At 37.3% G+C, this 18,609-nt stretch overlaps 1 long non-coding RNA gene across 2 annotated transcripts in view; it reads right to left on the reverse strand.

Moving 5' to 3' along the window:
• Positions 1-2,503: 2,503 nt before the first annotated feature.
• LOC112449117 (uncharacterized) overlaps positions 2,504-18,609 on the reverse strand; it is a 146,003-nt gene continuing 129,897 nt past the window's right edge. For both annotated transcript variants that reach the window (XR_003037609.2, XR_009496653.1), the window contains exon 5: positions 2,504-2,590. This is a non-coding gene — a long non-coding RNA (uncharacterized lncRNA). The remainder of the gene's footprint in view (positions 2,591-18,609) is intronic.

The raw sequence follows: 18,609 nt of genomic DNA on the forward strand, positions 1-18,609 counted from the left end.
CTACTGAGTTAAATTTACTTAAAATTAGTTAATTCACAGAATATTTTAAATGATTTTAATCAAGGTAATGAGCTTATCCATTACCCCTCAAATTTTTGGTGTGTCCATTTTTAATTCCCTGAAGCCCCTTCTCCATTTTCAGGTAATTACTAATATGCTTTCTGCTTAAGAGGAATAAATTTTGAATTTTCTAGAGTTCTATAAAAAAAAAATCCTTCAAATGCACTGTTTTTGGTCTTTATTCAACCAGCATAATTAATTTGGACTTCTTTCATCCAGCATCATTACTGTGGTATCCAGTCATTTAGTTATGCATTTCAGTGGTTCAATTCCTTCCTTAGTGTTTCTGGATAATATTATTTGTATGAAAGTTTCAATGCCACAATTTTTCTCTCCATGGATCTATGAATGGATCTCTGAAGTTTTGGGGTATTATATATAAAGCTACTAGAAACATCACTGTATATGTTTTTATGTGCATTTATAATTTCATTTCCCATTGATAAATACTTAGAACTAGCATGGCTACACTGCATGTTAATTGCAATTTTAAATTTTTACAGAAACTTCCAAGCAAAAAAATTGTAGTAATATTTTGCATTCCAACTATCAGTGTATGAGATTTCCAGTCACTCTATAACCGCTCCAGTACTTAGATTGGGAGTCTTTTTTAAAAATTATTATTTTAGCAATATAATAGATGTACAATACTATCTCATTATTTTGCTAATTTACATTTTGCAAATGACTAATGATGTTGGACATTTATGTGTTATTTGACCTCCATGTATCTTCTTGAGCCAAATATTTGTTCAGATGCTTTGCCTATTTTTTAATTGAGTTGTTTTCTTATTTTTTAGTTTTGAATGCTTTTCTAATCTAGAAGTATAAATCCATTATCACATGTGCCTCTGCATAATTAGTAAGTAGGAGTCTTTATGGTGTCTATTCTCAGAAGACAAATATCTCTAAATTTTTGGCCTAAGAAGAGGTCTATCTATTTATACACTCATTTCTTTGTGACAGTTCCTTCCAAATTCTTTACCTCCTGGCCATTTGTCAGCTATAGTCCATGAATCAATGTACATTTTTACTTTGGATCATGTTTCCTGAATGAAGCATATATTATGAGAATTTCATCCAGTAAGAGGATTTTCTGTATCATTCTTCAGGATTACTCCTGGCTTGTGCCAGAATATTGTGCAGATCCCTCTGAAAAAGAACTTCAGAATTATTAATCTAGAGAAAATGTAATATTAAGAATATAACAAAAGACAAATGATTTAGGTGGCAGTATAGCTGAAATCAACATACAGGAAGTATAAAACAACTTCTTTTGTTAATTGTGCATTAGAGATTTCCTAGCTAATCTAACATATGCCACTATCACTGAACAATGCAATGTAATTGGACTCTCCCAAATTTATAAATAACTAGAAGGCCAAAGGTCAAGTGTTTCTCCATTGTATTCAATAGCGATTCAAGAGGTGTTTTTCAAAAGGTAACTAATTATTTTGTAAAGAAGGTAGGGATTGTTGTAAACCTTCAATTATTGATATAATCCTCTTAACTCAGCTTCCCACTATTCCACATATTTCAGACGTGACTTTTAGAGTCTGGTGAAATATTTAAGTCTGTGTACTAAACTATGACATAAAATACAACAGCTGGCCTAACTTCACTACTTAGGTCTTCTTCACTGAATTGTAAAGTTCAGTAAGGCTGAAACAAAAATTGCCACTCTTGCATTCACAACTTTGATAGCAGCAGCTCTCTGTAATTCTCCTGAGGCAGCTTTTGGGGCAGAGAGAGAACATTCTAAAAGTTTCCCCCTTGCTTCTTGCACATGGGCTCAAATTCCCTTCATAGATCATGGACAAATTACAAGGATCGTGGCAGTTGTGAAGCATAGCTAGTCAAAGAATATACACAGAAACTAAAGAAATAAGTACATTTTGGAAACCTTATTGTATCTTACCTTGGGTAGAACATACGCTACAAATCCATTTATTGTCTGCTGCCCATCAAACGCTGCTCTGTTTGGTGAACTGTAGTGGCACTCAAGATGCATAGGAAGTAGTTTACAAAAATCTTCATAAGGTCTGACTATTTTTTTCTTTCCCTGTATTCAGACTTTCTCAGGAAAAGTAGTAATGATTCAGTGCTTATGATCATAAGCTGTGTTTATAGTGCTTAAGATCAATTTAGATGTCTTCCTCAAGGGTACTTGTCCTTCCATTTATTGAAAGGACTCTGAGTCTATGATCTGACATCTGGAAGTTGGCAAAGGACTGTGACTCTATTGTAGTGTGTCAAAAGTAAATTCAGCTTGCCAGACTTAGAATTATTAAATTTATGCAAATTAAGCTAGCCTTTTGTGAAATATGCAAATATTTCATTCTTCATATTCCATAAATATTTTTGCTTCTAAAGGAGATATTTAAGAATCAAGCTATTTTGCCACTCTTGTTGCAGAAAATCCACCATTCTTCTTTATAGAATATTGATTACAATCATCTTTCTCTTTATTATTAATTCACAAGTGAAAATTCATGGTGGGTGTATTTGATTGATGGAGCCATCACTCTACCTGTAAGGAGGGTAGAAAAGTAATATTTTAATAAGAATGGAGAATAGCACTTGAGAACTGGTATTGAAATTCTTTACCACCCATAAGCTCTGTGAGTTGAGGGAGTCAGTTGCATACTGTACTTCATTTTCTTTATCCACAAACTAGGAATAATAGCAACTACCTATGAGGGCTACAGATAAGATTCAATTATTTAATTAATACAAACTTCTCTTAACATATTTCCAGTACATAAGACTCAATTAGTATTAGCTTCTTTCCAACAATATCATTTCTATTATCATTATTTGACATGTTCAACTTATTCATAGGATAAAATCCTCTGCTTTCTCCAATATTCATAAGCTCAGAAATTTCCCACGTTTAGAAGTGCTATTGTGGTATCTTGAATCAAAAAGCATAAGAGTGCTATATAAATTAAGCATTCAATTCACAATCTGTCAATCAAAGCTTTCTTTCATTCATTTCTTTCATTCATTTCATCCTACCTATCTAAAACATTTTGCCCATTTTCCATGTTATAATTTACAGCCATCTAAGTCAAGATTTTTGTATCTGGAGCTGTTGACCATCACCTGTCACTCACTGTGCCAATATAATTAAAAGTTTTAGGCACTGTCACTATATCATGTAAAACAAGCCTCATTAATTATGTTGCTTTATAATACCATCCTTGATTTTGTGAATATCACTACCCACATTGCAGTAGTGGTTTATAAAAGTAGTGTTAAAATCACTGAGGCAGACATTGATTATCTACATCATAGCTTACAGAATTATGTTTTTGCAGCCTAGAAATAGATAAGATAACAACGGCAGTGGAGGGGTGGCGGGGAATGAACCACAGCAAAACTAAGGAACTAACGTCTTTTATAAATTAATCTGCTAGTTGTATATAAAGTATTTGTATAACAGTGTTTCAGAGTAGGCATGACTTTGGAGAAGCAAGCTGATGAGAGTCTGGATTTATTATTGGCAGAAAAATATGAATAATAGCTTTGATTTTACAAAGAAAAATAATCAGTAGTGCTTTGTGATGGGATTGGGCTGGGATTTAAATAGGATTGTGGCTTGATTAGAACTGTATCCAAGTGATTATTGATATAAATGGTTAAATAATAATAAAAATATCAACTTTGGATTACAGATGATAGGTTCATTATAGGAGTCATTGAGTTTGAGTTAGCATGAGTATATTCACAGGCTGCGATTGCACCTAGGTATGCAGTTTTGAAAGTTGTCAAAGATGCTGGATGAGGAGTTCACAATAAATGTTTACAAGTCATCAATATTGCAATGATTGTTAAGGTCATGAAAGTGGTTGAAACTGTTAAGGTTGGAAGCAAATAAAAATAAAAATAATTTAGTAAAATGTCTTTAGAAACACCCTCATCTGGATGTGAGTTTAAGCAAAAGAGAAAAATATGAGCCTTAGAGAGGTGATGAGAAAATAGCCACAGGGTATAATACAGCCCCAGACGGAAAACAGCATGAAACTATAGTATTGTGTGAGGCAGAAAAGTTATGGAAGCCAGCGAAAAATGACAATGTCCCTTCTCAGAAAAAACTGCTATGAAATGCAGAAAATCAGTATTTTGAAGTTGAGTATAAATGTTTTCCAAAGCTAATGTTCATCTGATTAATAAGTTTATTAAAAAAAAAAAGAGTTGAGAGAAGAAGGCAGTCATGGAAATACAATAACTACTCTGTACACAGAAGAAAACCTATACAAGACAAAATAAAGAAATGAAGCAAGAAAATTTGTTCATTCAAATACCTTTAACATACAAATAAGTATAGTCAACAAAATCAAAAGAAAAATATTCTCCCAGAGACCCTTGGTCAAATTTCCTAGTTAGAATCCTGACATCCTTTAGTATTCACCATTTAATTAATATTATTGCTCCTCTTTCTAGATAATGAAAGATGAAAATCCAAGTATCTAATTATCAACTCATTTTCAAATAAATTCCACTAATAAAAATACCTGAAGCAAAAGGTAATTTTCTCATTATAATACTGAAAATGATAATAATTAATAATTTATTTTGCTAAATATCCTGTATAATTTATAGCTTCTATTGGAGCTTTCCCAATAAATCTCTTGTATGAAACAATAGATATAATTGGAAGTCATCAATCATAATTTTTATTTGAAAAATGTCATAAGCAGAGTAAGCCCTGTCAGCCCCATTTTTACCTACATTTTACTCATTGTTCAGTGGTGGTGAAAGTCATTCAGTTATGTCTGATGTTTGTGATCCCAGGGACTACACAGACCATGGGATTCTCCAGGCCAGAATACTGGAGTGGGTAGCCTTTCCCTTCTCCAGGGGATCTTCGCAACCAGGGATCAAACCCAGGTCTCCCACATTGCAGGAGGATTCTTTACCAGGTGAGCCACCAGGGAAGCCCTGAGTGCATAACTTATGACCATTGGCAAGAACTCATTGTTAATAGACTTTGATAATCAGAAAATATACTTTAAAATATTTTGGGTATTATATGAAATCATAGATAAATGGGCCAATAAATAAGCATATTTTACATTATGAATGAATGAATACAGCATTTGAGGCCATGTGTATCCTCCAAATCAGAAACTTCTTTGATGACCCAACCAAGTTTTTCTTATAGAGACACAGGAGATAAAGACTGCATTTTATTAAGACAAAAGGTATGGATTTGAGTACACTGGAATTCCCCCCCAACAAAATTGGTTGACTAATCTTCAATGTAATGATTATGCCAAAAACAATAATCAGTTTTATGTTTACCTGTTACACTGGTGTGGAGACTTATGATTATATATTAATTATATTTGAAATTCAAAGATATCATGTATTGATTATTAATTGATGGCTTCCCTGTGGTTCAGATGGTACAGAATCTGCCTGCAGTCTAGGAGTCCTGGGTTAGATTTCTGGATTGGAAAGATCTTCTGGAGAAGAAAACGACCCCACACTCCAGTATTGCTGCCTGGAGAATCCCATGGACAGAGAAGCCTGGTGGGCTACAACCCATGGGGCTGCAAAGAGTTGGACACAACTGAGTGACTAATGCTATTGATTATTAACACAAAGCCACAAAGGCATTGAGACAAAAAAATTACTTTGCTTTTTTGAAATTATTAAAAGCTAACTAGCTCAAAGCACTTCTATAAAAAAAATGATCTCAGATCATTCAGAACATTATTCATTTTTTATTTTAAATTAGATACACCACATGTACTCACACTTGAATGTAGTCACATAGCAAGTAACTTTTGTTTGTAATTAAACATTTGTGCTTTTTTAACGTTAGTAGGAATGCTACATATTGCCCTCCCTTCAAACTTCTTCCTCCCATTCTTTAGCAGCAGGCAAGGTGTCTGCCTGTCTCTGTAATATGAATGGTTGAACATTTCTTGTAAAGAATGGAATACAGTATGCTGTAGGAATTGCATAAAAAATCCTCCGTGAATGGAAAAAAAAAGGCTCTGGGACCTTGGATGTCACTTCCAGGAGAGACAAATTTATAAGCATAACAATCTGTCTTTTATAACTGACATCTAAGGTCCCAGAGGCCCTTTCCCTATCACTAAGGATATTTCATGCATTTCCTACAATATGAAAAACCTGTGAGTGTAACATTTAGCCATTTTTGCTGCACATAAAAGGAATTTTTTTTTATTTTGTTGTAGATCCATACCCAAAATCAATTTTAATATTAAAGTTTCATCTTCAAAAGGAATGAGACTTCTACACCATTGCAATAAAGAAATGCTAAAAGATTAAGCTTACTCAGCAATTTACTATTTCACCAGGAACTAATAACAGAGAGGCCATCCACCCTTGAAGTGTAACAGTCACCCAGTGAGGTATATTCTCTTTGGGACTCAAAGAGGTGTGGCTGTCACTCACAGAACAGTGGCAGAAACACAAATGACTGCTTTAGTGGCCTGAAGAGCTAAGTGAGCTTTTCAAAGTGACATTTGCCATGGAGTATCTAAGGCATTAAGAAAAATAATAACTGTGGCTCAAGGAAGCTAAATGATACGACACCACAAGGCTGCGGAAATTATCCTAAAACTGTTGGAAATCATGGAAATGTCTTGACCAATCAGTGGGGTCATGCAGACACAAAGGCTGACTCCACCTTCAGGGCAAAAATTTTTTTTCAAAGATTCATTTCTGCTTATGACCAAAATTGCACTACTTTGTCAGAGTTAAGCAAGGAATATAGCAATATGGATTCCACTGACCTACGAGCATGGAAAAATCAATTCACTTAAGCTTACTTTTGCTTCTCTAAGCAATGTTTTGTAGTTTTCAGTACACAGGTCTTATACACATTTAACTATATTAGTCAACAAAATATTGCATATTTTGGGTGCTACTTAATCACATTTTTATTGCTAGTAAATAGAAGTTATAGGTTAACAGCTGTACTGATTGCTCATTTATTCATGCTTTTAATAACATGGAGCTATCCATTTTAAAAGGGTGAGTTTTATGGTATGTGCTGCTGCTAAGTCACTTCAGTTGTGTCCGACTCTGTATGACCCCAGAGATGGCAGCCCACAAGGCTCCCCCATCCCTGGGATTCTCCAGGCAAGAACACTGGAGTGGGTTGCCATTTCCTTCTCCAATACAGGAAAGTGAAAAGTGAAAGTGAAGTCGCTCAGACGTGTCCGACTCCTAGCGACCTCATGGACTGCAGCCTACCAGGCTCCTCCGTCCATGGGATTTGCCAGGCAAGAGTACTGGAGTGGGTTGCCATTGCTTTATGGTATATAAATTAGGTGAATAAAGTTGACTCAAGAAGAAATATGCAGTGTCCTTACTGTATAAGTGTTAGTCACTCATTTGTGTCCGACTCTTTGCAACCCCATGGACTGTAGCCCTCCAGGCTCCTCTGTCCATAAGATTTTCCAGGCAAGAATACTGGAGTGGGTTGCCATTCTCTTCTCCAGGGGATCTTCCTGACCCTGGGATCACACCTTGGTCTCCTGCACTGCAGGCAGATTCTTTAGGATCTTGAGCCACCAGGGGAACTCCATACTGTATAAGATTTTGTAGACAGAAAAATGAGATATTTCCTGTAACATGTTTATCACAGTCCTAAAAAAAAAAAAAAAAAAAAAAACAACTGAGGCTTCCCTGATAGCTCAGTTGGAATTTTTGGTAAAGAATCTGCCTGCATTTCAGGAGACCCCGGTTCGAAGATCTGCTGGAGAAGGGATAGGCTACCTGCTCCAGTATTCTTGGGCTTCCCTTGTGGGTCAGCTGGTAAAGAATCTGCCTAATGCTTGACAAAAATTATTATAGCTCTTATCAATATTTTAATTCTGTATAGTTACATATTTTCTTTACTATATGCTAAACATCCATTGCCACATATATACTTGAGAATTCACGTAGAATATTATCTACATATATAAACAGGATATATTACTGGAGATTTTCAAATATTTTAATATTATTTGCAAAGATCCTTATGAATACAAAAATTATCATTGGTTTCAGTCTCCAAATGGAGTCCTTTGAAGTTATTCTCAGTTGCCTGCTTTTAATACTCCCGCTCATACACTTGCCTTGCTTACCCAGAATTTCACTGTTTCACTTTGTTGACAGTTATGCTCAGAAAACTTTCATGTGAGTGCTTTGCTCACATTTTTCCTCAAAGTTATTTGTTGACACTGCTTGTCTTAATCTTTGAGAAGGATTCTGCTGCTGCTGCTGCTGCTGCTGCTAAGTCGCTTCAGTTGTGTCCGACTCTGTGTGACCCCATAGACAGCAGCCCACCAGGCTCTGCCATCCCTGGGATTCTCCAGGCAAGAACACTGGAGTGGGTTGCCATTTCCTTCTCCAATGCATGAAAGTGAAAAGTGAAAGTGAAATCGCCGAGTCTTGTCCGACTCAGCGACCCCATGGACTGCAGCCCACCAGGTTCCTCTGTCCATGGGATTTTCCAGGCAAGAGTGCTGGAGTGGGGTGCCATTGCCTTCTCTGTAAGAAGGATGACTATCTCTTATTGAACACTTCTGTTGTGCTCCTGTGCTTCACAGTTTATTACTGCAGCTATTGTCTCTTCACCTTCCATCCACAGTATTCTTGGCAATAGAAATTTAAATTCCTCTAGAGATGAATTTATTTATATGCAATATTAAATTAAAAAATAAACTAAGAGTAATAGTAATAATTATACATACATGTAGGGCTTCCCAGGTAGCTCAAACAGTAAAGAATCTGCCTGCAATGCATGAGACCTGGGTTCAGTCCCTGAGTTGGGAAGATCCCGTGGAGAAGTGCATGGCAATCCACTCCACTATTCTTCCCTGGAGAATTCCATGGACAGAGGAGCATGGTGGGCTTCAGTCCATGGGGTCACGAAGAGTTGGACACATCTGAGCAACACACACATATATATACATTTATATACAATGTACCACATGACAGGGAGTCCAGTGGTACACATATACACAAGTATACAGTTCTTTTTGTGTGTGTGTGTGTGTGTGTGTGTGTACGGGACAGAAGGGGAGAGGGATGCTGGTGCCTTGGCGTCTCTGTCTCTGTGTATCTCGCTGTCTCTGTCTCGGAGCTTGGAAATGAGAGACATTTGGATGAGAGGACTGGAAATGGGCCTCAGGTGGCAGGAATAGAAATAGGAATCCTGGCAGAGCTTCCCGAAAGTCTGTCACTCCGAACCCCCTACCTAAGTCCCCTTTAGATCCTCTTCCCCATCACCCCCAACCCCGGCCCCTCACCCTTGTCAAGTATACAGTTCTATATACACATGTATATAGTTGAATCCACAAAACAAGTAGGGACTGGGTGCTAATTATACTTCTATTTACAACTAAATTTGTAGAACAGAGTAATTAAAAGGCTTCTCTAAATTATGACAATGTTTAAGCAGCCTCATACTGAGGCAGTGTGCAATCTTGTAACTAGAATCTCAAACATTATATTCTCTTACCATTCAAAATTCTCTTTTTGATAAGATGAGTAATATTAAATTAGTTACGATGAATTACAGAACTTAAATGATCCATGGTTAAATCAATTCATTTTATATCCTGGAGCAAAAATACAATGATAGGCATAGACTTCATGTTTTTAACATTTAAATTCAAGGTGACTATATCCAGAACACACATTCAAACTTATATAATGTAGCTTCACATTCCACTTTTAAAATGTTAGTCCTTCTTGGACAATTAACTTGGATTCCAAGTAAGATTGCAGGACATTATGCTTCCATAAAACAGATATGTCCCTGTGCTTTAATTAACTTGTATCTTAAAGCTATGCATCAAATGTTGGCTTTTAGATGCCTTAGAGAAGTTTTTGGCTACATACATTTTTAAGGTGTTTCTGAATCAATTGTCTAAATATAATGAAAAGTTAATGACATTATTTTGCTATATTATTCACAGTTCTTTCAAAAATAGCTCTTGATACTGTATTTAGCTAGCTTTGAACTCAGTCTTAGACTATCTATCTAAACATCTGCTGCTGCTAAGTCGCTTCAGTCGTGTCCGACTATGTGCGACCCCATAGATGGCAGCCCACCAGGCTCCCCCATCCCTGGGATTCTCCAGGCAAGAACACAGGAGTGGGGTGCCATTTCCTTCTCCAATGCATGAAAGTGAAAAGTGAAAGTGAAGTTGCTCGGTTGTGTCCGACTCCTAGCCACCCCATGGACTGCAGTCTACTAGGCTCCTCCGTCCATGGGATTTTCCAGGCAATAGTACTGGAGTGGAGTGCCATTGCCTTCTTATCACACACACACACACACACACACACACATATATACACATATACATATATATATATATATGTATATACACATATATTTATACATGCTGCTGCTGCTAAGTCACTTCAGTCGTGTCCGACTCTGTGAGACCCCATAGACGGCAGCTCACCAGGCTCTGTGGGCTGGAGACCTGGGATTCTCCAGGCAAGAACACTGGAGTGGGTTGCCATTTCCTTCTCCAATGCATGAGAGTGAAAAGTGAAAGTGAAGTCGCTCACTCGTGTCCGACTCTTCACGACCCCATGAACTGCTGCCCACCAGGCTCCTCTGTCCATGGGATTTTCCAGGAAAGAGTACTGGAGTGGGGTGCCATCGCCTTCTCTGATATTTATACATATATATATTTGACTGTGTGGATCACAATAAACTGTGGAAAATTCTGAAAGAGATGGGAATACCAGAACACCTGATCTGCCTCTTGAGAAATTTGTATGCAGGTCAGGAAGCAACAGTTAGAACTGGACATGGAACAACAGACTGGTTCCAAACAGGAAAAGGAGTACATCAAGGCTGTATATTGTCACCCTGTTTATTTAACTTATATGCAGAGTACATCATGAGAAACACTGGACTGGAAGAAACACAAGCTGGAATCAAGATTGCTGGGAGAAATATCAATAACCTCAGATATGCAGATGACACCACCCTTATGGCAGAAAGTGAAGAGGAACTCAAAAGCCTCTTGATGAAAGTGAAAGTGGAGAGTGAAAAAGTTGTCTTAAAGCTCAACATTCAGAAAATGAAGATCATGGCATCTGGTCCCATCACTTCATGGGAAATAGGTGGGGAAACAGTGTCATACTTTATTTTTCTGGGCTCCAAAATCACTGCAGATGGTGACTGCAGCCATGAAATTAAAAGACGCTTACTCCTTGGAAGGAAAGTTATAACCAACCTAGATAGCATATTGAAAAGCAGAGACATTACTTTGCCAACAAAGGTTCATCTAGTCAAGGCTATGGTTTTTCCTGTGGTCATGTATGGATGTGAGATTTGGACTGTGAAGAAGGCTGAGCACCAAAGAATTGATGCTTTTGAACTGTGGTGTTGGAGAAGACTCTTGAGAGTCCCTTGGACTGCAAGGACATCCAACCAGGCCATTCTGAAGGAGATCAGCCCTGGGATTTCTTTGGATGGAATGATGCTAAAGCTGAAACTCTGGTACTTTGGCCACCTCATATGAAGAGTTGACTCATTGAAAAAGACTCTGATGCTGGGAGGGATTGGGGGCAAGAGGAGAAAGGGAGGACAGAGGATGAGATGGCTGGATGGCATCACTGACTTGATGGACATGAGTCTGAGTGAACTCTGGGAATTGGTGACGGACAGGGAGGCCTGGCGTGCTGTGATTCATGGGGTAGCAAAGAGTCAGACACGACTGAGCAACTGATCTGATCTGATCTGATCATATATATATATATATATATGTATGTATAAATGTATGCCCAGGTGCTAAGTCTCTTCAGTCTTGTCTGACTTTTTGTGACTTCATTAACTGTAGCACTTCAGGTTCCTCTGTCCATGGGAATCCCCAGGCAAGAACACCAGCATGGGTTGCTATGCCCTTATCCAGGGAATCTCTCCTACCCGGGATAGAACCTGCATCTCTTATGTCTCCTGCATTGGCATGCAGGTTCTTTACCACTAGTGCCACCTGAGAAGCCCTTATAAGAACACACATACTTATAAACCTTATATTTACATATGCTATGAACCTTAGTGTGAAAAACTGTAAACTGTCTATGCAGAAGAGGCACACAGATCACAGTCACTCAGATCAGTCTTCACTTTGAATGAACACTTCAGTGTGATCCAAGTAAACTCCTCTTAAGAAATTCATATATGATTTCTACTTATGGTGATGAAAGAAATCCAGTTTGATTCAACATATTACATTTAAATTATTCAGAAAGACATAGGTATATTTCTCATTTCTATAACATATTTTATTATTTGACTATTTGTGCTCAGTTTTGTGACATTCTTTGTTCCCAAAATGAGTTTTCATAAAGCTTTTGCAAATGATCTGTCCCCATGATCATGTAATGTATCTTCTATAGTTTCACGATGCTTTATTTCAGGTGTTTATAGAGATAAGGCCACTGAAAATAGCTTCCGGCAAATAGGGTGGTATAATAAACACCTATTTTATATCCCTTTGCCATTTTCATTTGATTGCTGAGGACTACTAAAAATTGGCAAATAAATAAATTTTCTTTCTGCTCAGTATTTTTTAAAACTTCAATAGCTCTTGTTACCTAGCACATAATACGAAGCTTATGTAATGCTTGGAGTAAATTTACAGAGTAAAATTGAGATAGATGGAGTCTGTTTGGAATTCTAGTATTCTCAGGATATTTAAAGGGGTGATAATGATGATGAGCTAATAAAAGTATAACTCAAGAAAATCAGACCATATATAAAGAGATCTGAACATACCACTATCAGAAATTAAAGTCAGAAAATATTAAGTATTTCCAAGTAACAAAACAAGGCACAGGAAATAGGTACTTTTTAAAAAAACCTATGCATTTCACTAATGAATGAAGGACCTGTCATTAATATTAGACCGTCATGTCCCTACTTGAATTACTGGCACATTTGTTCAGATTCTTCATTATTTGTAACCTGAAGGAAGGCCTTCAGGTCTTAGCAGCCACTTGAAGAAGGGGCTTTAAGAAGCCAAACCCTGTCTCATTTTCAATTCAAAAGTTGGAAACCAGCCAGTCTTAGCCTTTAATTGGGACCTTAATTGGGTTTTTGATGCCCTAATTATAAATAAGGTAATTGTAGAAATTATAGATGAATTAGAGTAATAATAACTTTAAAATAAATTTTAAGTACAGCACCACCTCAAACATTGCGATGCTTTCTGCTTACCTACATGCATGCGTGTTCAGTTACTTCAGTCGTGTCCGAGTCTTTGCAACCTATGGACAGTGGCCCACCAGGCTCCTCTGTCCATGGGATTATCCAGGCAAAAATACTGAAGTGAGTTGCTAAACCCTCCTGCAGGTGATCTTCCCAACCCAGGAATCAAACCAGTATCTCCTGCATCTCCTGTATTGCGGGCAGGTACTTTACCCACCGAGCCACATGGGAAGCCCACTACATGCATATCTCTCATTAAATCTGGCTTAGATTTCAGGAAAATGAAATTATATAATTATACATATATCTTTGTGATGAATTGCATTCTTATCCTATCCCCAAAGATTTTTTTAAAAATCAGTATAATATTTAAATAAAAAGACTAACATTACAAAGTTAAAACAATGCACATGCGCGTGTTTGTGTGTGTTCAGTTGCTCAGTCGAGTCCAACTCTTTGTTGTACCATGTAATGTAGCCTGCCAGACTCCTAGGCCCGTGGAACTTTGCAGGGAAGAATGCTGAAGTAGGATACCGCTTCCTGCCCCAGGGTATCTTCCTGACGCTGGGATGGAACCTGCGTCACTTGCATCTCATGCATTGACAGGCGGATTCCTTACCACTAGCAAAACAACATAGATTCAATTCCAAAATCCACAACCTATTTAAAATGCCATTTCATCATTTCTGTAGGTGAATTATTAAACAGATAAATGAATGCCTATTCTTATTAGCTTGAACTTCTAAATATTAAAAATGTTAATGCCTTATTTGAAATAATAAGTCATATTTTAATGTACCTTTAAATAAGTATTTCTACTGTTTGAATCCCATCCTATTTAAGGGGTGGCTCACTTATTTTCTAACTTTGTAACCACCAAATATCTGTTGCACACTTTAAAAAAAATCATCTGTGCTAATCGCCTTTCAGCAATTATATGTCCTTGTCTAATGAAGCAGAATACAATCAGCTCAGATTTTAATTTTAACGACATCTATGTCTGCTTTTTATTTTTATTTTTTTTATATGTCTGCTTTTTAAACAAAACCGCATAACCGACACACAGCCCTTTCATTTGTTACAATGGTCTTGTCTAGAACTTTGACCGAAAGAGCGATTAAATTAACATATACGGCATCACTGAGACTACGTTCATTTTGCTTTTGTCTTGACAGAAATGTTTGGGAAATAGTTGTCAAAGTCTCAGATAACTATCAAATCCTGGCCCAGCTACTTGCACCTGTGTGATATTGTGCTACAATCTGCTGCTTCTGAAAAACAAAGAAATAAAACCTATTGATTATATTTGTTGAGAGTTAAAATATAATACCTACCCAACTCTGCCAGGCAGATAGTTGAAATGGAGAGTAATAAATTGTATCTATAATTATAAAATGACCACAATATCTTGATGATGACACAGCCTAATGATTATTTATACCCATGGAACTCACTACCTGTCAAGTTCAACTGCATATTTCTCTGTATGCCATCAAACTTAACAACACTACTGATTGAATTGAGTTCCTTCAAACCTGTTTCCAGCTCATATCCTGGAGGAAATAGTACTTCATTTAAAATAATAAAATATTCTAACAAGAAAATACATTTGTAGTTTCCTAATGACAATATGATTGAAAATATCAAAAAGATGTGATAATGCCAGAGATTTATTTATTTATTTCAACTTCTAATCTCAAAATTTTAAATGTACATCCTAAGCTTTTAATTTTCTGTTGATCTATGTTCATAACTCACTGATAATTTTCTCAGTTTTCCAGGGTACAAGATGAACAACTCAAAGGCATTATTTACTTCTCTTCTGTTTTTCTGATTTCTATAATTTTTAAGTTTTTCACTTAGTTTCCATCTCCATGTTGAAATCATCTGATCATACATTTTTTCCATTTTTTCAATTAGAAAAATCTAACATATTCAGTTCAGTTCAGTTCAGTCGCTCAGTCATGTCCGACTCTTTGCAACCCCATGAATCGCAGCACGCCAGGCCTTCCTATCCATCACAAAATCCCGGAGTTCACTCAGACTCATGTCCATCGAGTCAGTGATGCCATGCAGCCATCTCATCCTCTGTCGTCCTCTTCTCCTCCTGCCCCCAATCCCTCCCAGCATCAAAGTCTTTTCCAATGAGTCTGCTCTTCACATGAGGTGGCCAAAGTACTGGAGTTTCAGCTTTAGCATCATTCCTTCCAAAGAAATCCCAGGGCTGATCTCCTTCAGAATGGACTGGTTGGATCTCCTTGCAGTCCAAGGGACTCTCAAGAGTCTTCTCCAACACCACAGTTCAAAAGCACCAATTCTTCATGGCTTAGCTTTCTTCATAGTGCAACTCTCACATCCATACATGACCACTGGAAAAACCATAGCTTTGACTAGATGGACCCTTTTTCTAACATATTACACATATCCATTTCACATTTCTCATCTGATCTTCCTGACATCTGTGTTATATCTCATTCTGCTTCTAAAATTTTCTTTGTCTTTTCAGACTGTGTTTTTTCTCCTATTTCTGTGCACCTTGTAATTTTTGGCTGAGGGGTGAAAATGTTTTTAGGATACATGATAAGGGTTGTTTGGCTGACTGGCTATCTTTTTTTATTCAAATGCTTGTCTGGTTGTAGTATGGACTCAGTAACACTAATTAATTGACTTGAAATCTGTTAAGCCAAAATTTTTTATGTTTAGTTTTATACTGTAACATGTAGATCAACTTTTATAAATGTCTTACATGCACTTGAAAATGTATGCTCCAGTGGACACATGTCAAGAGATCAATTATTAATGAATATGTTATATATATCTTATATTTCCTGTTGTTTTGTTTTAAAAATTTATCAATAAAATTCAGACTTAAATTGAAGAAATATGTTATATATATCTTATATTTCCTGTTGTTTTGTTTTAAAAATTTATCAATAAAATTCAGACTTAAATTGAAGAAGGTAGGGAAAACCACTAGACCATTCAAGTATGACCTAAATCAAATCCCTTATGATTATACAGTGGAAGTGAGAAATAGATTTAAGGGCCTAGATCTGATAGATAGAGTGCCTGATAAACTATGGAATGAGGTTCGTGACATTGTACAGGAGACAGGGATCAAGACCATCCCCATGGAAAAGAAGTGCAAAAAAGCAAAATGGCTGTCCGGGGAGGCCTTACAAATAGCTGTGAAAAGAAGAAAAGCGAAAAGCAAAGGAGAAAAGGAAAGATATAAGCATCAAAATGCAGAATTCAAAAGAATAGCAAGAAGAGATAAGAAAGCCTTCTCAGTGATCAATGCAAAGAAATAGAGGAAAACAACAGAATGGGAAAGACTAGAGATCTCTTCAAGAAAATCAGAGATACCAAAGGAACATTTCATGCAAAGATGGGCTCAATAAAGGACAGAAATGATATGGACCTAACAGAAGCAGAAGATATTAAGAAGAGGTGGCAAGAATACACAGAAGAACTGTACAAAAAAGATCTTCACAACCCAGATAATCACAATGGTGTGATCACTGACCTAGAGCCAGACATCCTGGAATGTGAAGTCAAGTGGGCCTTAGAAAGCATCACTACGAACAAAGCTAGTGGAAGTGATAGAATTCCAGTTGAGCTATTTCAAACCCTGAAAGATGATGCTGTGAAAGTGCTGCACTCAATATGCCAGCAAATTTGGAAAACTCAGCAGTGGCCACAGGAGTGGAAAAGGTGAGTTTTCATTCCAATCCTAAAGAAAGGCAATGCCAGAGAATGTTCAAACTACCATACAATTGCACTCATCTCACACGCTAGTAAAGTAATGCTCAAAATTCTCCAAGCCAGGCTTCAGCAATACGTGAACCATGAACTTCCAGTGTTCAAGCTGGTTTTAGAAAAGGCAGATGAACCAGAGATCAAATTGCCAACATCTGCTGGATCATGGAAAAAGCAAAAGAGTTCCAGAAAAACATCTATTTCTGCTTTATTGACTATGCCAAAGCCTTTGACTGTGTGGATCACAATAAACTGTGGGAAATTCTTCAAGAGATGGGAATACCAGACCACCTGATCTGCCTCTTGAGAAATTTGTATGCAGGTCAGGAAGCAACAGTTAGAACTGGACATGGAACAACAGACTGGTTTCAAATAGGAAAAGGAGTACGTCAAGGCTGTATATTGTCACCCTGTTTATTTAACTTATACGCAGAGTACATCATGAGAAATGCTGGACTGGAAGAAACACAAGCTGGAATCAAGATTGCTGGGAGAAATATCAATAACCTCAGATATGCAGATGACACCACCCTTATGGCAGAAAGTGAAGAGGAACTCAAAAGCCTCTTGATGAAAGTGAAAGTGGAGAGTGAAAAAGTTGGCTTAAAGCTCAACATTCAGAAAACGAAGATCATGGCATCTGGTCCCATGACTTCATGGGAAATAGATGGGGAAACAGTTGAAACAGTGTCAGGCTTTATTTTTTGGGGCTGCAAAATTACTGCAGATGGTGACTGCAGCCATGAAATTAAAAGACGTTTACTCCTTGGAATGAAAGTTGTGACCAACTTAGATAGTATATTGAAAAGCAGAGACATTACTTTGCCAACAAAGGTCCGTCTAGTCAAGGCTATGGTTTTTCCAGTGATCATGTGTGGATGTGAGAGTTGGACTGTGAAGAAGGCTGAACGCCGAAGAATTGATGCTTTTGAACTGTGGTGTTGGAGAAGACTCTTGAGAGTCCCTTGGACTGCAAGGAGATCCAACTAGTCCATTCTGAAGGAGATCAGCCCTGGGATTTCTTTGGAAGGAATGATGCTAAAGCTGAAACTCCAGTACTTTGGCTACCTCATGTGAAGAGTTGACTCATTGCAAAAGACTCTGATGCTTGGAGGGATTGGGGGCAGGAGGAGAAGGGGAGGACAGAGGATGAGATGGCTGGATGGCATCACTGACTCGATGGACATGAGTCTCAGTGAACTCCGGGAGTTGTTGATGGACAGGGAGGCCTGGCATGCTGCGATTCATGGGGTTGCAAAGAGTTGGACATGACTGAGCGACTGAACTCAACTGAACTGAACTAATGAGGTATTTTCAAAACCTCGCATCATGTTGGTATATTTATCAATTTCTCATCTCAAAAAACTATGAAATTTGCTTTATATTTTTTTAAATTTTATTTTATTTTTAAACTTTACAATATTGTATTAGTTTTGCCAAATATCGAAATGAATCTGCCACAGGTATACCTGTGTTCCCCATCCTGAACCCTCCTCCCTCCTCCCTCCCCATACCCTCCCTCTGGTCCCAGTGCACCAGCCCCAAGCAAAATTGTTATTCTAATATATATATATACACTTAAC

This window comes from Bos taurus, chromosome 12 (assembly GCF_002263795.3).
Source record: "Bos taurus isolate L1 Dominette 01449 registration number 42190680 breed Hereford chromosome 12, ARS-UCD2.0, whole genome shotgun sequence".
In the NCBI taxonomy this organism is placed as follows: domain Eukaryota; kingdom Metazoa; phylum Chordata; class Mammalia; order Artiodactyla; family Bovidae; genus Bos; species Bos taurus.